Source organism: Trachemys scripta, chromosome 16 (assembly GCF_013100865.1).
Source record: "Trachemys scripta elegans isolate TJP31775 chromosome 16, CAS_Tse_1.0, whole genome shotgun sequence".
Lineage (NCBI taxonomy): Eukaryota > Metazoa > Chordata > Testudines > Emydidae > Trachemys > Trachemys scripta.
In genome coordinates, this window is record NC_048313.1 from 28,510,698 (window position 1) to 28,533,434 (window position 22,737).

At 55.4% G+C, this 22,737-nt stretch overlaps 1 long non-coding RNA gene across 1 annotated transcript; it reads left to right on the forward strand.

The window, feature by feature from the left end:
• The first annotated feature begins 12,702 nt into the window (after positions 1–12,702).
• LOC117888897 lies at positions 12,703–22,073 on the forward strand. The gene is made up of 3 exons (XR_004648387.1): positions 12,703–17,572; positions 18,154–18,373; positions 21,241–22,073. It is a non-coding gene; the product is annotated as an uncharacterized LOC117888897 (long non-coding RNA).
• The last annotated feature ends 664 nt before the right edge of the window (positions 22,074–22,737 follow it).

Below are 22,737 nucleotides of genomic sequence, written 5' to 3' on the forward strand. Positions count from 1 at the left end.
AACTGCCTGGCAGAGGATCTAAGGATCATCTTGAACTTCCCCATCTCCTGCTCCTAGCACTATGTGCCCTCCTCTGGCCAGCCTTCTCCACTAGAACACAGCACAGCACAGGTATATAAAAACAGACCCTACCAAAACCAACACCTCCACTGCACACACAGCGCTCCTCCCTGGTGAGAGAATGAACCGCAGGGGACAGATGGGAGTCACCTTGCTTATGGCATGGGCTGAAAAGTGCCCAAACACTATGGTAGTGAGGGCTGGTAGGAACGTACACAGTGCCTCTGCACTGGTCAGTTTCACTCCTTCGCCAGCAGGGGTAAGACGCCCTCCTGCAGGTTCTCAGCACTGAGGCAGGACGAAGGGTTAACTGAGGCTCCAATCCCGCAGTTGAGTGTATGGACAGACCCCGGCACTAAGCCCCATTGATTTCCAGGGGGATCCCCCCCGTATAATCAATTGCAAGCTCTGGGAGTTTCATTGTAAGCTCTTCGGGGCAGACACTGGCTCATTTCAGGTCTGTACAGAGCCCAGGCACAAGGAGTCCTCGGTTGCAATCAATATCTCTGGGGGCTACTGTCATTAAAAGACCATTTAACAAGCAGCCAATTCAAATTTGGCCTCCAAAAAAGTAAGTTTTGGTGAAGCCCCCCAACGCCTTCTAAAAACAAATCTTGAAATAGTCCAGTTATTTTTAAACTAAATCCCACTTGAAACAGACAAAGGGTCCCCCACCCCTCTTGCAGCTCAGAGAACCCTAGAGTGAAACGGACTATAAGCGGAAGTGATATTGATACCACTGCGATTTCCTTTGCTCAGCAGACAGACCTACCTATCTCAGGGGTTTATATGGATGCCCAGCTCCCTAGAGCACCTTCTATGCAAAAGCAATAGCGGGAACAGGGTAACATTTTCCACAGGGCTTATAGGCTTTACGAGGCTGCGTGCCATTGATAGTAACTCGTAAATAGTGAACGGCAAACTGGATTTTTAGAATCCTCTCGTTCTAATGACCCTGAGGTTTTGCAGCCGTTCCTTCCCAGCTCAGTGGCTTTTCAGCTGAGAGAGCCCCTTTAAAGACCCATGAATGCATTTCTATTCACGTCAGTTTTGTCAGATGGCATGAATCTGGCATATGAAACTAATTGACTGGGTCTAATTACACAATAGACTAACACACTGACCTGCGCCAGGATAAACACCTGGCTAATGGAGATGTTTTCATACCGCTAAACTTTTGTACCGCCTTTCAAAGAACGGAGCGAAACCTTAAACTCCTTAATCCTTCTGGGAGGCAGGTACTATTCCCTTTTTTATGGGCAGGAAACTGAGGCAGGGAGCCATGACCTTGCCCACTGTTGCACAGGAAGTGGAAGAATTGAGAAGACCAACAAGAGTCCTGACTCTCAGCCTCCGCCCCCTCTAACCATTAGACCCCACTCCTCTCTCAGAGCTGGGAATAGAACCCAGAAATTCTGATTCTCAGGCCCCGGCTCTAACCACTAGATCCCACTCTCCATCCCAGAGCCAGGAATCCCAACTCCCATTCCTTACTCTGACCGCTACACTGCACTCTTGCTTATCACAATGCATCCAGTTCTCTTGTATCCGGTGCAGCAGCACGAGGTATTATTCGAATACCTGGGACAGGGATCAACCCCGGTACACAGAAAGGAAAATGCATGAGAAGGTCGGATCACTTAGGACCACAGATCTGGTTAAGAAAGCCATTCTCTGCGGAAGGGAAATCGAGCCTGATCAAAGCCCAGCAGGGCCCAGCACCAGGGCTCTAGGGACCTGTAATTAGGAGAGATCAGAGTTATCTGGAAGAGATCTGAGTCTCCTAATCAGAAGGCAGACTGCTCTTAAAGAGACATGACAAGTTTTAGGCCCAACTTTTGTGATTACAGAAACCTAATGCACACCAGCTTCCGAGTAGCAGTTTCCAACCTCAAGGTTCATCTTAGAGCCTCTGGAAACTTTCAAACCAAGTTCAAGTTCTCGATCCCCATCTTCAAGGCACTCCATGGCCTGCGCCAAGGGGGATCTAAATGAGCGTACGACTTTGGCAGAAAGATAATGGCTGACAACTCTACTTTCTTGGTAAAATGGCACCTACCACTATGGTGAAGTTCATCTGTGCAGGGTCTGGTTGTAGACTGTAGAACTACCTGCCACATGAACCAGAGACCATCTCAAATCCAGACGCCTTTCTTTGACCTACCAGAACCTCTCAAAAAACAAGACACTCCACTTCTCCTTCCAGGGAGAAGATGAGAGAACAAGCCACGTGACAGATGTGCAGTCACATCGCTTAATGCACGACTGGAAGGCATTCAGATAAGAGCAGAATAAGAACCTAGCGAGAACAGAATAGCCTTGTTTCTGAAAGCCTGTTGGAGGATCAGGGCCAGGTGCGTAAGAAAAACAACTGTGTTGCAGGAAGGCCGGGGTTACAAAAGGTAACACCATTTTCCCCCTATTTGGAGGAGGGGAGCTAGTTTGACAAAACTTTAAAGCCCCTGCTCCCAAAACCAGTGTTGGGACCCCAGCCTGGCAAATAAACACAGGAGAAATCAGAAACAAAGTGAAATCGAATAATCTAATTTTACCACGCCCCAGAGGCACAAAGGGCATTAATGGTGAAGAGCAGATTAGAGGTTTACAAGGACCGTCACCTTGGAACGCAGCCAGAATTTAAAAGCAGGCTCATTCCTCCTGCCATTTGGAGAGTAACTGACGGGGGGTCAGGGCTCCTGAAGCAAAAGCTTCCACAGCAGCCAATACTAAGTGCTTTAAAAATGGTCACTAAAAGGATCATTTCATCCGCCACCAAAATGCAGCCACCTCTGGGGTGAAACAGGGCAGCTGTTTAAGGACACTGTACAACACCAAAGAGATCCTGAAGCTACAGGCGAAAACTCAGGGAGGGAGAATGGCACCGGGGTTAACACCCACACAGGTTGAGTCCTTGCGTGCCCCACGCCCCAGCGACGATTGTCCAATAGGAACGAACGTGCTGACAGCTCCTCCATGAGCTTGTTCCACTCCCCTCCTCCTTCCCTCTTAGCCCGGCATCATCACCTGCCAGCATCGATTTAGATTTTTAGCCCTGTGAGGCCCGTTCCCACAGGCCACTAGATGCACGTTAGCAACCTGCCTCAGCCCCACTAGCTTTCTGCATTGGACGCCATTTCTGGCCACGGGAGGGTTTCCACTGGGATGACGCCTGACCAGGATGGGGGGCGGGGCAAGCTGCATTCACTGTCTCTAGTGCAGTCCCGCATCTTTTTCTAATTCCAGCTACATCCCGCCCATCTCATGCCCCCAGCTGCTCCAGATCCCGATCTCCTGCAGTGTAAACTCCATCTTCCCTGGGTGGAACCGAGAATCCACCTCCTCCCACTCCCCCACCCCAACCCTCCAGTGCTGCTGGCTGAAGGGTTAAACCCAGCTCTTCCCTGCCACTGGGAACCCTCCGTCTCCCTCTGGTGAGCACCAAGCAGGTTTCCAAAACAAACTGTTTTATTTCCTTTAATGAGCCCAGTGGGGAAAGAGGCCCAAGGGGGCACGTGATGGGGCTGGAGCGTAAGCGATCCAGAGGCCGGCTCCTGATGCGAAGGATCTAATACAATGCGGTCTGGTGCCCACGGCCTGCGTTACACCCAGCACCCTGCTAACGATTGCAGGGGCCAGTGCACGACCGTCCTGCCGCTCGCACGGGCTGGGGAAGAGAGCTGAGTACTGAGACCTTCACTGCAGCGACCCAGGTGGACAGGCCGGGTGGCTGTGGGAGCCAGGGACACAGAGCCCTGAACCCTGACATCCTCCTGCTGGATGGCCGTCGGGCGCTATGAGCTGCCAGGGTTTCACCTCCCATGGGGATTGGTTACAATGTCAAGCCTATGATTCGATGGCGTCGCCAGGTCCCCACCAGGCCCCGCCCCATTGAGCTAGGCGCTGTACAGACAGAAGCCACGCTCCCTGCCCCAAAGAGACCACAGGCTGCTAGTAGAAACTGGCATAGATAGGCAGCGCGGCCTAGCGGCTAGGGTTCTAACCTTGGGCAAGTCACTGCCTCGCTCCAGGCCTCAGTTTCCCCTCCCCACTCAGGAGTATTTAGACTCTGCGCTCTTCAGGGTAAGGACTGTCTCCCACTGGGAGTATGTACAGCGCCCTGCACAGTGAGGCCCTGACTGAGCTCAAGGCCCAAGAGCTACTGTAATGTAACCAGATGCCGGTAGAGGTGAGGGTTTGGGTCTCAGAGGGTAAAACTCACAGATGGGTTAAGCAGATCTCAAAGGAGCCGACCACTGACCAGAACTGGCTTGTGCCTTGCGATTTCCCCTGAGCCACAACCCAGGAGGGCAGGGAAAATCTGGGTGACAGCAGAATTCACCTCCTGCCTCTAAAAGACATGGGATGAATTGCGGCTCTCTCCCCAGCAGAGCCAGTGCAAAGCCTAACACAAGCCACTGGTCTCTGCTGGGGAGAGGCCCTGGGCCCCGAATAGCAGGGGGACAGTGGGTTGGGAGGAAGGGGGCACGGCAGAGCTATATGGGGGGGGGGGTCAGGATCACCGTGTGCCTGCCGGGAGCCATCAGCTCCCCTCTGCAGAGAGGAAGGAAGGGATGGACGCTGGCGCTTCAAGCCACCAGGGATATTAAGGGAGGGGAGATGACCACACGTCCTGCCTGGGATCCCCTCCCCAAAAGCCCCCCCCTTACCATCCATGCTGTGGCCCACGGAGGCCGCCGGCTGCGGCTAGGAGGTCATGGCAGGCGGAAAGGGAGGTCTGGCCTGGCGCCTCGTGGGGGACTTTGTCCCAGGCAGCAGGAGCAAACACGACCTCTGCTTCGACCCCGGCTTCTCCGGCAAGCCGAGGAGAGACCCGAGCCAGCACAGGGCCCAGTGCAGCTCCAGGGCGTGTCTGTGGCGCCACCTCTCCCTCGGCTGCATCGGAGGGGCTGGGTTTATGCCAGGCTGGAGGGTCCCATCACGCTGCCCGGATCCTCCGGTGACAGCTGCCTTCAAGCTCCCTTGGCGCAAGGGGTCTGTGCCCGTTAACACCTATTGCCCCTGGATACAACAGTATCCGCCCCCAAGGTCAGCCTTGCCCCGGACTCCTGGGTTCCTGTTTGCCGCTAGAGGTGGATCTGTCAGCGCCGCCAATCCCACCTGCCTGGGGCTGGAGGCAGCAACGAGGCGAGGGCAACCCCCCGAAGTGTCCCTTCACCGCCCCGGTAAGTGGGGCAGCCGGTTCCGGAAAGCAGTGCCTGCCACCAGCCCTTCCATGGGTTCTGAGCTCTCGATGCGAGGACGCGCACCAGGGAGGGGGTTGGGGAGGACAGGGACAGAGCCAATCATGTGGTGGCAGTGCAAATAAAGCGAGACAACATTCACGCAGCGATGCTCCAGGGGTCTATTTATACACAACAACTGCAGCTCCCACCTTCCCCCCCCACACACACACACACGCTGCTGTAACTGGGTTCTTACCCCATCACCCATAACCCCTTGGGGCATCTGGACACTGCCCTGACCCACTACTGGAGGAGGAAGAGAGGATCCCCCAACTCCTCTCCCCGCCCACTGCATTATAACTCCTTATCCCCGCCCATGACCTATGGAAGCCCTTCTCTATCCTCCCATCCTGAGGATCTCAAAGCACGTTAGGACACCTAATGGCAAGCGACCAATCCCAGTTTACAGGTGAGGAAACTGAGGCAGAGAGAAGGAAAGGAATCTTGCTGAAGGCCCATGGCAGGACAGTGGCAAAAGGGGAACAGAATTCAGGAATCCTGGTTCTGCGCGCCTCCTTTGCTAAGCAATTCACCACCCCTCCCTGCCTCGTGCTGGGAATAGAGCCCAGGAGTCTCTGTCTCCAAGCCCCCCGCCCCTTTCCTGCTCTAACTCACTAGATCATGCCCCTCTATAGGGCACCCCACAAAGCAGAGATGCTAAACAGGGATCCTTCATCCAGGTTACTGGACACAGACACACCATGGGTTTCTCTCTGGCTTGCCACTGCCAAGCCGGCAATACCTGGAGTCACCACTAGGGGTCTCCCCTAAGTTCTGGCCTGGAGTGGCATGGAAGGCACCTGACATAACCCTACTACTGTCCACACACAAACACCTCTGACCCCAGTTGGGAAGTGCTAGCCGGCCTAGCTGGGCGTAGGCTCTACTTTTACTCTGGCTAAACCCCTGTGTGCCGACAGTCCCCCAATGCCTTCCCACAATTCCCCTGCAGGGCAGACAAGTTCTCCCGCGGTTGCCAGGGAAAGAATCTGAGCGTCTCAGCACAAAAGAGCCCTGCGATTTCCCCCCGGAACAAGCACAGAGCCAGTGAGGACACAGTTACTCAAACGGGTGGCTGCTCAGACCCAGACTCTGGAGCAAAGACCCACCCATAGTCTCCCAGGAGCTGGCTTAGCCTTGAGAAACTTGCCATTGACCAGCGCAAGACCAAAGCTCGCCAGGTCCAGAGCGAGTCCAAGGGGCCGTGACAGCCACTGTTTCGGTCAACACCAAGGACTGAACTGGGGACCTGCGGAGCTAACAGCCGGAGTCTTTACAGCTTTTCATCACAATCAGGCTCTGTAGCGGGGGTGGGAACAGACTCGCGGCGTCTATGGGTCAGGGACCTACAGGGCCGGCTCCAGCTTTTTTGCTGCCCCAAGCGGGAAAAAAAAAAAAAAGTTGCGATCGGCGGCAGCTCTACCACACCGCTTCATTCTTCGGCGGCTAGTCCTTCCCTCCGAGAGGGACTGAGGGACCTGCCGCTGAAGACCTGGACGTGCCTCCGCCCCTTTCTGTTGGCCGCCCCAAGCACCTGCTTCCTGCGCTGGTGCCTGGAGCCAGCCCTGGGGACACACAACGCACACGAGGTTACACTCGCCCCGCCTCCCCCAAGGGAGCATGGGCCAGGGTGGTTAAAAGCTCCAGCGGATGCCAAGAAAGCCAAATGCCTCCTGCTGCCTGGCCATCCCCGGGCATGTAACTGTACCCTCATGCCAAGAGAGAAGGTCAAAAACATGACTTGAAATCCCTTCCTGCCCCCTCTCCTTCATATGCTGGCTCATCCCTAAGCACGTTCATCATCTACGCATGGTACTCATGGCAGCCACCTCAGGGGCGGGACATGGCAGCTGGTCAACACCGCACAGCAATGCTGCATGGGGACTGCTCACCCAGCTCCCAAATGCAGCTGCTTCTGGGGTGGGGACAGCAGCTGGTTAACAGGCACATTGCGGTGCAGAAGAGTGAAGGATCCAAGACACTGGGCGGTGGACTTCGGAGGAGGAGGCGAACCCTTAACCACGCTGGGATTTGGTCAGGGTTATTGTGGGACCTGCTCCAATGCCCAGTTTGGTAACGGGGCATCTTGACGTTGCTTTGGATAAGCCAGGAACACTCAGGAGGCCTGACTGTGTGAGTTCAGCCAAGTCACTTTCCAGCTCTGTAAACTGGGGCTGAGGACTGTGCTGGGGGGCGGAGTTCATTCACAAAAGTGCTGACAAGTTCCTTGGCTAGAGGCTGGCGAACATCATGAAAGATGAGCTGGCCACTGTGGCCCCCTGGACTAGTCAATCCGAGGGCTGGCAATCCCAGCGCTGGGCATCCCGTCTCCTCCCCCACTCCTGCATTTCTGACGAGAAGCCCGACTTTCTCAACTCTGGGATATTGCCAGGATCTTTCCCTCCTTGGCAAACGCCGCCCGGATCCCCCCATCCAGAGAGCGCCAGGCTACAGCCGGATCCTGTACGGGGCTCCTGGAGTTTCCGATCCCGATGCCAGCACGCTGCCCCACCGCCCACTATCGGAACAGATGAAGGACAGAACTTCTGCCCCAGGCCTGGAAAGCTGACGGGGCAGCAGCCCCGATCGATGTCCCAGTGGCCAGATGTAATGGCACACTCAATAAACACAGCTCTGGAGCCGATCCATGTGTGTGAGGGGAGGGGCCAAAGCTAAAAGCAGGAGAGCGCCCCGCCCTCTTTGATCAATCGCACAGCTGCAGACCAGCTGGGAGACGTGTCAGGCTGGCTTCGTTTCCAAGGAGGGGAAGCTGCTTTCTGCTGCTCTGAGACAAGGGAAGCAGCAGCAACGGATCTGGCAGGGGAAGTGGGGACTGGACTAGCATATGGGGAAATTCGTCCGCCACCGGCCAGAGATCGGTTAGCCAGAAGGACCTTCGCCCACAAGGGAAAGGCTGGAAGCTCCCTCCCTGTGGATGCTTAATACCAGAACAATCCTGTCCTACCCCCCTGCTCCGACCCCTGGACTGGGGCATTGGGCTCAGCACTGACGGAGGGGGGAGAGAGCAGCCCCCACGCTGCTCCCTGCAGCGCAGCGCCCTCTGGCGCCACACTGGAGCATTGGCGTGCGGGCTGACTGCAAAAAGAGAGTGCCGCCTACCGAGCGCCCATCCTGCAGCACATCGCCCCCTAGTGCAGCACTGTTTGCGAGGCGCAGTGCCCCCCCCGCCCCACAACTCAGCACCCCCGAGCTGCACGCTGGGGCGTTAGCGTCAGCCCCCCCACGGTTCCTAGGAGAGCTCCCAGGCACGACGGTTGGGAAATGGACCCCACTTCCTCCTCAACCCCCCCGCAGAGCATCCCGCTTCCCGGTGGCTTGGATTTCACCACCAAGGCAACAGACCAGCGTGCTTTGCCACCTGCGGGCGAGGAAAGGGGCGATCGCAGGCAGCAAGGGGTTAATGCCAAGAAGCAGCGTCTTGGTTACCCAAGGTCAGAGAGGAGCCCAGCTCTGTTTCAGATGGTTAAAACTCCTCCTCTCAGCTAGAGTCCTGTGAGCTTCCCCCCCCCCACAGCGCCACCTAGCTGCAGTGGGTAAACAGAGCACAGACCAGGAGGGTCAGCTCGTGGGGGGGGGGGGGCGGCGAGGGGGCTGCACATCTTTGCGACACGGATCCTAGGTGGGAATCAGGCTCCGGGTCGGCAGAGCAATTTATTCTAACTCCACGGCACTTTGAGATGCCAACTGGTTTCACGCAGGGGCTGCCGGCCCGGTTCCTAGTGGGAATTGCCCCGATTCCTAGTGCCAGTCCAGTAGCAGCCTCAGATGAGGAGGAAGCAGGGTCTGGCACCAGGGGCCCCTCGCCCCAGCCACCGGGAGGGTCCCTCCAGGGCAGACAGCGCACGGATGGCAGACCTGCTGGGGCTCTCGGCTGGGAGAGCCAGGGCTGCTGATCTAGTGTGAAATTAACCAAGAGCAACAATACCAAGCCTGTATGTCAGACAAAGAGGAGGGTGGGAACCAGCAGAAGGAGATTTGGTTGCTACGGGGCAGTGATTTATGAGGAGTCTGCTCACCTCCAGCCAGTCAACAGTTACTCCAGATCACAGCTGGATGGGCGGCTGTGGTGTAACTAACACACAGAGGGTCCGTCCCCTTTAACAGGCAGCAGCTCGCAAAGAAGGCAACACCTCCATAGGGCCCCTCCTACTCCCTCCTGACAGTTTCCAGACCCAGCATGGGTTTGCTAACTGCTGATGTTCCACCCAGGAGCTTCTGCCGCGGTGCCCGCAAGGCGAAGCAGAGCAAACCCCCAATGCCCTGCGCCGGTATCAGTGCCTTGATCTGCTGGGTCAGAGAAGTGGGCAGAAGCAGCGCCAACCAGTGGATCAGACCCCGGCCTGGGAATCAGGAGACCTGGGTTCTAGTCCTGGCTCTGCCACGGACTTGCCATGAGACCCTGGAAAGGTCGCTTTGTGCCTCAGTTTCCCCATTCATACACTGGGGATGATTTCCCTGCCTCACAGGCAGGTTGTAAGGATAAATGCATTGACTGAGGTGCTCAGATGCTACAGTGATGGGCCCTCAGAAGTACCTTAGATCAAGAGAATAAACCCATGAGTCCTGGTTCCCAGCCTCCCTGCTCTAACCACTAGACCCCACTCCCCTCCCAGAGCCAGGGAGAGAACCCAGGAGTCGGGACTCCTGGTGCTACCAAACTGTGGCACGTGGTCCTCCCTCACTAGGCTATCAAGAAGTCAAAGCTTCCCCCCCACACACACCAGGCCCGCTGGATCTGGAGGCAGCGCTCGGAAGGCCGAGACAGCAGAGGGTTAAAGGTGCCAGAGAAGCCGCTGGCACCAGGTGCTTTACAATCTGCTATTTTAATCCTGGCTACCCTGCCAAGGCACTATTGTTACAACCTTGTTTGAACATCCAGCCCGAGGCCTGGGATTGGCGGGCGGGTCAGAGATAGCTCATTCCCGCATCCTCCCTCCCCTCCCCTGCTGAGTTAGCCCAGAGTCCCCAGTAGAGGGAGCAGAGCCACTTAGTGTCACGTGGGGACTTCCAAATCCCCCATGGGAATCCCACCCACCCCTAACTATGGCCAGGGCCACTGAGTCGGGATGTGACCTCGACCCAAGCGGCTGTGCAGTTAATTCAAGAGTATGAGCTGATCAACGCCCAGGTAACACTTGACAGGCTGCAAATAGGGAGGGGGCGAGTTTTCGTCTCTGATGAGTCACGGCTGGGAAGGGGAGGATAAAAGGAGGGAATGAGGGAAAGAAAGAAGGAGCGTGAAAGAGAAGGAGGAAGTGAAAGTGGATGAGAAGGAAAGAGTGAGACAGGATGTCAGAGAGGAAGTGTAAGTGACACATGAGAGGGCACAAATCTGTCCCAGCAGCACGGGGAAGTAGCCATGACTATCCCACGGAGGGGAGCCAGTGGGTCCTTGTCCCACTCAGGGCAAAGGGATCCGAGCTCCCAGCCTCCCACCCACACCAAAGATCTGCAGCGATCAAGGACCAGACGTTTGGCCTGCAGCTTCCCAGGCGCAGTGGGAGGAACGGGAGGTGCCACACACCAGGGACTGGCCTTTGGAATGGAGGGAGAGTGGGAATAGAGAGGGGAGGAAAGACAGAGAGGGAGTAAAGGAAGAGAAGAATCCATAGACCCCACTCCCTTCCCAGAGCTGGGGACAGAACCCAGGAGTCCTGACGCCCAGCCCCCTGCTCTAACCGTTAAACCAGTATGAAGACTGGGAGCCAGGACTCCTGGGTTCCATAGCCAGCTCCGCCCCCAATTTGGCGAGACTTTAGGCAAGTCACTTCCCCCTCTGTGCGCGTCAGTTTCCCCCCCCCCATCACAAAACAAAGACAATCTCTCCCTTCAGAAGGGTTGTGTGTGTGGGGAGATTAGCTACCATCGGCACAACAGCGAGAACCAATGGAGCAGCGCACGCCGCACAAACTGGTTTGGACGCCTGGCGCAGACACTCAGCAAGGAGAGAAGTCACACTTGGCTTGGCAGGTTTAGCCCTCCTGACACAAGAGCTGCCCATCTCCAGAGCCCACGTCCCACCCCGTGCCTCCACGGCGCCACCATCAGCTCAGCATGGCAAGAGGCTCGCGTGGCCGGCGCAACACGGCCGATGGCTCAGGACTGGCAGGAAGACGAGCCCCTTGACGTCAAGCTGCTGCCAGCGGTGACTGGGAACCGAGAGCTCCTAAGGCCTCATCCGCTGGGTGAGCTTCCCCCTCATCTCGACCCTGCCCCACAGGGAATCTTTCCAGGGGGGAGGTAGGCAGACCAGACTCCCCACAGAAGCCACCACAAACTTCAATGGCGCCTGCATCACAGGAGACCCCCTCCACCCGCATCCCCACTAGGACTCGGACGCTGCATCTCTTTTCCCCAGCACCGAATCACGGCAGCCCGACCCCCCGGGATCTGGGGCTGCATGTGGTCCTATTCCCAGGGCTCCCATCCCAACTCACTCTGCTCATTCCAGGCGGCAGTGTGCTCGGACACATGGGCCGTCTCGCTGCCGGCAGGGGCCCCCGCCTCGCTGCGCGGCCCCCAGTAGAAGATGCGCCCGGCCAGACTCTCCAGCTTCTGAAGCGGTGACATCTTAGCGCCTTTGTTCCTGCTGGGGTTGGGGCAGGTCATTTCTGCTCCATGGCTCATGTTTCCCTTCATTTATTTATCTCCCTCTCTCCCCGGCCCTCACAACCAGAGTCGACGTGAAGCTCGGCCCCGATCCAGGAATCCTCCGGCCTTGGCCATTTCCCAGCAGCGGAGAAGACAGCAGGATCAGGGACTAGAGGAACGGCTGATTGCTCTTGACTTCTAACCGGGAGAGAGAATTTCCATCCAACAGCTCCCCCGCCCTGCAGCAGCCCCAGAGCGTGGCTGTCAACTCAGAGACCGGCGCGCGACTCTTCAAGGCCGGCCAGTCACATCCATGCACACTCCTCCCTGCCTCTCGCTCGAGGCGGGGAAGACCCAGGGACTTGGAAACCGTTTCTTCTCTCCCACCTCTGTCCGGAGAGCTGGCTTCCCTGGTGGAGGGAATGGAGACGGAGTAGGGGAGTCTAGTCACTTACGCAGCCAGCCAAGTCAGTTTCACTTCCTGGAGGGTGAGGGGAGGACAGATTCTGCTTCAGAACTGCTGGGATGGGTTTGCCAGAACAATGGCCAGTGGCAAGGGGAAACACCCACACCGCCGGGCTTAAAACAGCGCCCTGGCTCTCCGCTCCTCTCAAATCCTTCGGCCGAAAGCAGCGGGAGAGGCTCCCTCTGGCTTCACTGCCGATCCTGTATGCATTGGGAGGCAGACCCCTGGAAAAAACACCATTCTACAAGTACAGTGCTCCCCGGGCCAAGCCACTGGGGCTGCAAAGGAAATCGGGGGAGGGGGAGGGGAGGGGGACTTGTGGCTCACGTGAGGCCTGAGTCAGAGGGATGCAGGTCCTTAAATCCACTGCTGGGGGCCCTGCTCGCAGAGACGAACAGCAGGGGGTTGCAGCGCATCGAAGGGGGCTCTCCAAGAGGCGTTCAAAGAGACCCACATTCGGAAACCCTCGGCAGCTCCCTGCAGCAGCACCCAAGGGAGGAGATCTCGAAGCACCACGGGGTTTGACTCTCGTGTCGTGCAGTTCCAGGTGGTACCGACCGCCGGCAGGGGAGGGACCCAGGACTAGTCTCCTGGAGGTTTCTTTACTTTGCCTTTCCCAAACAAGCGCTGCTGCGTTCCTTGACCTTGGGAGCGGGAAGCCACTTTCAGCAGAAGCCAGAGAGAGCCGGATAGCGCTCTGGGGGAGAAGCAAGAGGGTGGGCTGGGGAAGGAGGAGGCCCTTCCTTGCGAGTTTCAATTTCCAAACAGCTGGGGTCTGCAGAGACCGGGACTCTGCAGGCGGGAGGCACGGGGGAAGCCGGAAAGGAAGCTGCTCACCATGGGTGCAACAGACGAGGGGGCTACTGTGTCAGCCCCCCAAAGGCGCGGAGGAGATAATGGACCAGCCGGCCGAACAAGTGCACCCAGAGGAAGAGCTGGATCCAGAACTGGAAGTCGAAATCTGAGCCTTCCTCAATCCCACGAAGGTCGCCGGGTCTGAGCTCCATGCCGCCGCCCCCGGTGACGCAGACCTCGGCTCCTGGCCGCCGGGATCCTGACTCAGGCTGCCCTCCTTATCTACGCCACCCGAGGTTCCCCCATGGCTGCACGGCTTCAAACCAGACCTCCAGGACCCTGGGGGGGAGGAGGGGGGAGGACCTCCGGAGGAGAAATGTCTGGACAGTAGCAGGGTGGGAAGCAGCCAGTTTCACTCCTGTCGCTTCCCAGGCTCAGGGCTCAGCCTGCCCCGGTGAGGAGCGCGCTAGGTATTGTTTCAGCAAGCGCCCCATGGGAGCAGCCTCAAAGGGGGAGGGAGAGCCAGGGCTGGGCACGCCGCCAGGTTCACACGAAGCCCTTAAAGGCATCGGCTCCCTGCTCCACACCTGCTCTCAGCTGCTCCAGACCAGCGCTCCCCGGGAAACTCGGCACACGGGCCCATGCGGCAGGACAGGAGGGTGGAATCCTAACCTCCGCCCTGGATCCCACGGAACCTGGCCCAGCAGCTCGGAGCATCCCGGCCAACTCCCTCATCTCAGGAGAGGTTTGTGTGTCTGTGTGATCTACAGCATCTCTAGGGCAGCCGTTCAAACCCAGTCCAATGGGAAATTAATTTGGCAGGTCTCAGTCCAATTCCCAGAGGGAGAGACCTCCCCGTCGCAGAATCATCCCACACAGGGATCCTGGGTTCATTCTCACCATTAGACCATGCTGCCTTCCCAAGCCAGGACTAGAACCCAGGAGTCCTGACTCCCAGCCCCCGTTCTAAACACACACACCCCATCCCAGCCCCCACTCACTGCATAAGAGGAACGGCCATGTTAGCTGCTCCTATCCCTTTCGGAGAGAGAGGCTGGTGAGGGGCAGATTATCTTCTGGGCTTCCGTTCAAGCCCCTTTCAGGCCATACGGTCATGGGAGGGAGATGGTTTTGTGATGGGGAGGCCCCTCCCTCGGGGAATTAGACTGACACCCGTCAAACACCTTTCACATTGCAGCGGGTTGGAGCGGGGCTACTAGGAGTCAGGACTCCCGGGTTGGAGGGCTGAGAGTCTGATCTCACCGGCTCATCTGGTCTTTGTCAGTACAGCCAGTCGGGGGCAGGGGAGGCCAGCGCTGCTCCCGCGTGCAACGGGAACAGCTTCTTTGAGCTGCGCCTGGGTGAACGGAAGCCTTGACGTTGACCGGCCAACAAGGGCAGATCAGCTGAACCGCTGGGCGGGCAGGTCTGCGCCAGCTGCTGCACGCTCAGCGCCCCGGGGGTGGATCTTGAGACAGCCCCTCCCTTCTGGGACCTGTGCTGGAGCTTCCCCCCACTCCCCCCGTCACTATAAGGCCTAAAAGGGGGTTGATTGGAAGCCACTCTCCTTGGAAGGGACGGGAGCAGGCCATCGGTGCCTTTCCTTCCTTTTCAAGCTGTTCAGGTCAGAACAATTCCATTGCCAGCCCTGTCTGAAGGCACCAGCAGAGGGAATTAACTGGCTGATCGGGGCGGGGGGTAACAGATATGTAGCTGGGTCCGCACTCCCGAGGGGCTGCCCCCCCCAGGTGCCAATCCGACAGGCTGGCGAGAGCGGCGCCCAAAGGGTTAACCTTGTGCAGGTGCAGCTTTGGCAGGACCAGGGGAATTTTCTGCCCTCTCAGGTGGCGGGTCCCGCAGGCTCAGCACGAAAGGTTTACAATATTCCAGCGTGATCATTAAAAATCATCCACCTGCAGCCAGCAACGAGCAGGACCAGGAGGGACAAACGGACCCAGCAGATGGCATTTTGCCCTCCTCAGCCGTCAGAGCACCATGGCCCGGCCACAGATGGTGACCCCAGGGCAGTCAGCCTCACAGTGCAGCACCAGTGAGAGCCCCACTTGGTACACCCGGTCTACCCAGGGGCTTGTCTGCTCTGGCAGCCTGAAGCTCGTTAGTCGTTCATTTCAGCAGTGGAATCCCTGCTCCACCCCAGAAGTGGGCGCATCGGGGAAACGTTGAATGCTCATAGCCTGAACAGCCCTGTGCACCCAAGGAGGCACCACTGGGAGTACAGGCCATTTAATCCAGATAGGTTCATTCTGGCCTAGCACCCCGCTTCAGAACCCACCGCAGGGACTCATGATCTTTGAACAACTGAAGCCCACCCAAGCAGGTGTACAACATACACATCTCGTCCTCCTTAACCCTGCTTCTGCTCCCCCAACAGCAGCCACCTGGGTCTGTGAACACGCAGGGAGAAGGGAAGATGTAACACACCAAGGGCGGTGGGAGGCAAGAGACAGCATGAAATATAGATCTAGGCTCCGCACAGAACCCTCCACTCCCTACGTTCCAGCCAGCTTTCTGTCACCATTTACCAGGGGCTGGGGCGGATTCTCCAGCACAGGCAATTTTCAAAACAAACGTGGATGCTTTTCTAAGAGATCTGCTCTAAGTCAAACGGGCAAGTCCTATGGCCTGTGCCACGCTGGAGGTCAGACTAGCACAGCGGTTTTCAACCTTTTTTATCTGCGGACCCCTAAACAATTTCAAATGGAGTTGCAGACCCCTTGGAAATCTTAGACTGCCAGGAGTCTGCCGACTACAGATTGAAAACCACTGGACGAGATGAACACGGCGGTCTCTGCTGGCTTTGGAATCTCTGACAGGCGGCCTTGTGGTAAAGGCAGGGGACTGGGATTTGGGAGATTTGGGTTCCATTCCCAGTTTGGACACTGACTTCACGCAACCTTGGGTGAGTCATTTCAACCCAGCTCCCTGCCTGTAAAATGGGGCTATGAATCCGTCCATTGTCTGTCTGCTCTCTTTAGAGTCAAAGCTCTTTAGGGCAGACTCTTTCCAGGTATCAGAGGGCCTCGGATCGGGTCATCACGTGCTACTGTAATACAAATAATACAAACCCATCCAATTCTTAACCAGGTAATGACTAACCAGAAGGAACGCAGGAAACCAGCTGGGATGCTCACATCACAAACATACCGATGCAGGAGAGAATTGCACTCATTTTCAGCCCCAAAACTATGTATATTTACAAACAAAGAGTTCTTCAAAAACCAAATGCAGAGAGCAATTTTACAGGATTTCAAAAGAAAATTCAGTAAACAAAAAAAAAGTTTGCTTGAAGATTTAGAGAGACGTTACTGGTTTAAAAAAACATTATAATAAAAACTATGTTTCCTTCTTACATTACCAGAATCTGGGTTTTTTAAACTTAAAGCTTGTTTTTAATATAAATCCCTCTGCACTTATTGCCTTTGCAGGTATTTCAGCGTGGACAAATGGGGGGAAAAACCCACCATAGCCAGTCAATTTCACTCCGGTTCTAGTTAGTTTAACTTCTGGTACTTAAGTAACTCCATATTGCTACACTAAACTGTGATCAGTAGATGGAGATACCTCAACAACTGCTAGTAACATGGTGCCGATTCCTTGTTTCCAGTTGCTAGACTGCATCAACCCATTAAAGACTTTCTTAATCTGAATTTGAAATAATGTCTGTCAAAGGGGATACTGTAGAATTAGAAGGTTCAGAGAAGGGCAACAAGAATGATCTAGGGCCTGGACACACTCTCCTATGAGGAGAGATTGAAAGGATTGTTTACCTTTAGAAAGGAGACCAATAAGAGGGGCATAATAAATATCTATAAAATAATAATTGGGATGAAGAAGGGAAATCAGGAGCTTCTGTTCTTCCTGTCTCATCCCACAAGAGCCAAGGGACACTCAAATAGAATTAAAAGGTAGGGCATTCAAAACCAATAAGAGGAAACACTTTTCAATTAGCCTGTGGAACTCACCACCACATGAAGTTGAGACCAAAACCAGCCTGGACATTCACATGGATAAAGACCATCCAGGGCTATAATTTAAATTACAACAATAATTCTGGAATGGATATTAAACCTTGTGCTTCAGGGTTTAAGCTGAACTACTAGACATCAGGATGAGACCTATGGAGGTGGAAAGTTTTTGCCCCACTGCTACTGTGGGGTTCTTTACCCTTCCTCTGCAGCCTCTGCTGCTGATGCTACATGGACCTCAAGGCTGACCCAGTCTGGCAATTGATACGTTGAGGTTATTTTTCCATGTTGGCTGTCGCTGCCCCGGGACATTAGGGGATCATGAAGGAGGAGCTGCTTGATGGGATGGCACAATGGGAACAGAGGGCCGCATGGGGATCTCCTCAACCCCACACTATGAAAAGTCTGAGGTAAGACCGAGCTCTTAATTAGTACTTTTCATCCACAGCTCTCAAAGTGCTTTATAAAGGAGGCTCAATACCATGAACCCCATTTTACAGATGGGGAAACTGAGGCACAGGGGGAAGGGACTTGCCAAAGGTCATAGCTGGGAATAGAACCCAAGTCCCCGTGCTCTATGCACTAGGCGGCACTGCCTGCCAAAGCAGCTTGCACTGTCACAATGCTGCACTGTTTGGTTTGCAGGGGAAAGTTTAAAAAACAAACTGTTCTCTTTGCAATTTCTTAATTTCCAAGGACTTTGGGGTATGTAACAACCTTCTTTTTACAACCCCTAAATTCAAGGTCTAAATCAACCCCAGCCCTGTCTACACAGGGGCATGCCCCCTCCTCCACCCCTCCCAAAAAATTCTAACCAATTTTAAAACCAGCTGGAGCCAGACCATTAACCAGGCTCCGACAGCTCCAACCATCGGTTAAGGTGGGCCTGGGCCGTGCCATGACTCCAGCCACTTTTCAGAACCGGTGAGAAGTTTGGGGGGGAAATTTTCACTGGTCTTCAAATAAATCTCTCTAAAATCTTCCCTTGCAGCGAGACAATTCATAGGTGCACTGAGTTTAAGGCCAGAAGGGATCGCTGATCATCATCATTCTAGACAGACCTCCTGCATAACCCAGGCCAGGGCGTTCCACCCAGTCACACCCGCATCCAGCGCAACAAATTGTAGTGGAATAAGAGCAGATCTTTTAGAAAGAAACATCTAGCCTGGATTTAAAGACTCCAAGCGATGGAGGATTCACTGCATCCCTTGGTAAGCAGTTTCCATGGTCAATTCCACTCCTTGTTAAAAATTTGCTCTTTATTATTCCCAGTTTGAATTTGTCAAGCATCAACTTCCAACTGATGAATTGTCTTGCCTTCATCTACGAGATGAAAGAGCCCCTGCTATCAGAAATCTTCTCCTAGTGTATTTATCGATAGTGATCAAGCCACCTTCTCTCTAGGTACGGCTTCACTACCCGCCGTATTGGCGGGTAGCAATCGATTTATCCAGGATCGATATAGCGCGTCTCGTTAAGACGCGCTGTATCGATCCCCGAACGCGCTCACCATCGACTCCAGAACTCCACCAGAGCGAGCGGCGGTAGCGCAGTCGACGGGGGAGCCGCGGCCGTCGATCCCGCGCCGTGTGGACCCCAGGTAATTCAATCCAAGATACTTTGACTTCAGCTTCGCTATTTGCGTAGCTGAAGTTGCGTATCTTGGATCGATCCCCCCACCCAGTGTAGACCAGCCCTTTGTTAGACTGAACACATTGAGCCTCTTACCTCTCTCACTCAGACCTAGTAGCCCACTCTACTCCCCACCCCCCATCTGATTTAAAGCACAGATACCAGAAAGGGACACAATTCGATGGTGAAAGGCTAAAAACAGATTGTGCAACTGGCCAGGTGAATTTCCCTGTCGCATGCTCAGTCAGATGCAAGAGAACATTAACCAAACAGCATCAACTGTGAACATCGGTAACATTTTTAGACACTAGGACACATTTATATGAGTTTTATGTTGACAGCGTCCCTTGACTTTCCTCAGCCTGCCTGTCGCAAGAGACGGAGGAACCAGAATCCTCTTACACTGGGGCTGGAAAAATGAATTTAAGTAATAGCATAACATGCTTGTGAAAAGGGTATCACATCTAGCATGTGGCCTGCATAGAGGATGACAGCTTACTAGTGCTGCCAGCTAATAGCGATCACCCCTTCAGGTGACGTGGTAGAGGACCTCACTCGAACACTGAGAATCCTGGGTTTAAACACTGCCAGGACGGGGTTTGCTATAACATCACCCCCGCTGAGAACTAAAGGACTGTCCCAGAAATCAGAATTCTCGCACTGGAGTAGTTACAGGGGACAGATTCTCCCACATGTCATGCTGGTGTAACCCCCAAGGTACCAGGGTTATGGAGGCACCCCCAGCAGAGTTACACAGGTGCCACAAAATAATTTGAACCCACAGTTATGATATTTACTAACTAAGACCAAACCATGAAGCAAACCCCTCAAGGCTAACAGCTGCACTCATCTCCTCTAGACAATTTCAGTCTCTTGTCCCTTTTCCCCTTCCGTTCCCCCCGCAAATCAGTCTGTTCTTTGGTCCTGCCCCTGACTCCACACATCTCATACACTTCCCCTCGCATCCTGCTCACCCCTAAGGAGGAAGCAGCTGGGGGGGGGGGGTTGAGTCCCAGGTACGATGGGACCCGGATTGTGACTCAAGAGACCGAAGTTCAATTCCCAGCTTTGCCTACAGCTCCTTGTGTGACCTTGGAAGAGTCACTTCCCCCGCCCTGCTCTGTGCTTCTGTGAAATAGGGATAATACTCCCTTGCCTCACTGCAAGGATCGAGTCTGTTCATGACCGTGGGGGGCTCAGATCCTACGTCAATGGGAGCCAGACAAACCCCTAGATTGGTCCACACACACCTTCCCAGCCCCCAATACAGACCACCGGCGCTTAACAATCCCATTGGAAGGCACTGCCCTCAAGATCATGGTTCAAATCACTGGAGGAAAGAAGAGACCATTCCTGCCCCACCCCAGCCATATACCCGACATCCCGAGCCGCAAAATTCATTCCAAGACTCACCACCCTCCATCAAGAAATGCAGTCAAGGCCCCACCCCTTTCTGGGAGGCTCCTCCCACGGCCCTACGCCAGGACATCACGGAGATGAAAGCATGTTCCCATGGCAACCACCAATTCCAATTTTTTAAATTCAACCCCCTTAATTTTCCTTCTTTTAATTATTTAGTGCTGGGAGTGGGGCCTGACTCCCAGCCATGGAGAATGAGGTTTCTGGGTCCCCCCTAAAACAGGGGCAGGAGGGCATCCCACCACCCCCGCACACAGATGGGGGCTCGGTCCCGAGGGCCCAACCAATTCTTGGTCTCCCTGCCAGCCAGGGGCCCAGTCAGTGCCGATGCGGTGGTGACACTGGACATCCATGCCACTCGGACTGACCCGAGACCCAAACCCTTTCCAGGGGCCGGTGAACGGGGCATCACAGGGGACCTCGGGCCAGCCCTGCCCTGCCACCACGGGGTACGAGTGAGGGAAGTGACCCATATCCTATGGGGCAGAACAGGGCCCGGGGCGGGGGAATAACCAGCCCCCCCTGGAGGGGAAAGGCCCTGAGTCCTCATATGTGTCCCATTCCCCATCCCGCCAGGACCTTCCCCCCCAGCCCGGCTCACCTCCGGCCTCCATCTTGCTGGCCCAGCCTATGGCCTCCTCTGCGCTCGGCCTACGGCTCCTCGGCAGGGCCAATCCACCCGGGCCCTGTGCCTGGCACTGCAGGGGGCGAGACAGGCACTCGCTCTCAGCCAGGGTGGGGGCCACCCAGAATCTGAGCCCTCTGGGATTCCATAGACGGGCGTGGGCAGGCCAGGGGAGCCAATGGGGGGTGGGGGTAAGGGCTTGACCCCATGAGGGCTGGAGGGCCGAGGCCAGGGGATCTGCCCCTGCACAGGGCTGGGAGGGCGACAGATTTAAAGCACAGGAAAATCAGAGCGATACGAGGGGGCAAGCGGTCACCACTTCGAAGCCACACATACCTCACGGGCTGCAGTTCGGGGCAGGGGCAGCATGTGGCGTCAAAAAATCCTTTCCCCTCCCTCCAGATGGTGTGTTTGTGTTTGTCCTACCGATGGACGGGCCATTGCTGTCAGAGAGACGGCAGCAGCAATCTCACGTGATGCGGGTTTGCCAGAGGGCGATCGCTGCTCTCTGCCTCAGGAAGATCCGTGCCAGGCTGGCATTCTTCCCCTGCCTTTCAACCCAACTCCCTCCAAGAACCGAGCGTTTCACCCAAGCCGGCCGATTTCTCTCGCTAGCATCCACCTACCCCTCATGTTTTATTTAACCAGATATTTCGCATCATAGGGGGAGGCTGGTGCAATGGTTAGAGCGCTAGCCTGGGACTTGGGAGATCCTGGCTCAATTCCCTGCTCTGCCCCAGACTAACCTTGGGCAAGTCACTTAGTCTGTGCATCAATTTCCCCATGCTACAGAGGGGATGATAGCACTTCCTTGCCTCACCAGGAGGGTTGGAGGATAAATATATTACCAGTTGTGAGGCTCTTGGATACTATAATAACCGGAGCCAGATAAGGCCCTTAGACAGAAAGCTAACGCACTTCCTTATTGTCCATACATCTGTATCCCCTCATTTCTTCTTCGACAGCATCAAAGAAAAAGAAGCTCAGCAGCTCTTAGTCATTTTACGATCATTAATTTTATCTCCCGATCCATCAACGAGCCTTAATGCACCTCTGCTACGGACCTATTTTACTCCTGAGGTCTGCAAAAGCCCCGTTTTCCCTTAACCCTTTTTGGGATTTTCTGCTCCGGCTGCCTCTCCAGAGATCTCCTCAACCTTTCCTCATCACTCAAGAGTCAGAGTTGAACCCTGGCGTGATTCCATTCTGCCTCCCTGAAATACCCACCACAATTCAACTGGGGTTCCTTCATCTTCACTTCCTGTCCTAAATTCCTAGGCCCACTCCCTCCCATCCCCTGTTACACTGGAGCTGCTACAGGGGACCCAGGTCAGCAGCTCACAGCGTGGAAGTGAGAGGGTGCAGGGGGAAGGTGCAGTGCAGGCAAAGGGGAGGGGTCGCCGGTTTGATCCCTCCTGGGACTCACTCAGGCATGTCCCGAGAGGTCAGAGGCCCTGGTGGCTCAGTTTGCCCAATGCCAGCAACCGCCTCAAGGCTCACACGGACCCTGATACATCCCAGCAGAGCCCGAGTAGGATGGGCAGCTGTTTACGTACTAATCCCGCACCACACCCAGGGGGCAGATTGTCCAATTGCCACCCCAGGCAGAGCGACTCCCAGCTCAGCCGCACCCTCAGGCAGCCAAAGGGGAGGAGACAAGCACTCACTGCCCTTGCACTGTTGCTCAATGCAAGGATCTTTGATCTATGCCCAATATGGCCCAGTTTGCCCAGCTGAAAGCAACTGCTCCAAGATGGGGAGAGCTTAGATACATGCTCAGGGCTGGTCTTCACTGCACGGTTAACTCAGGTGCAGCCTGTAACTCGAGTCGCCTCAGTCCACCCACAAGTCAGCTGGCCCGAGAGAGGCTATGGGCTACAGAGCGAGTTAGCCCAACTC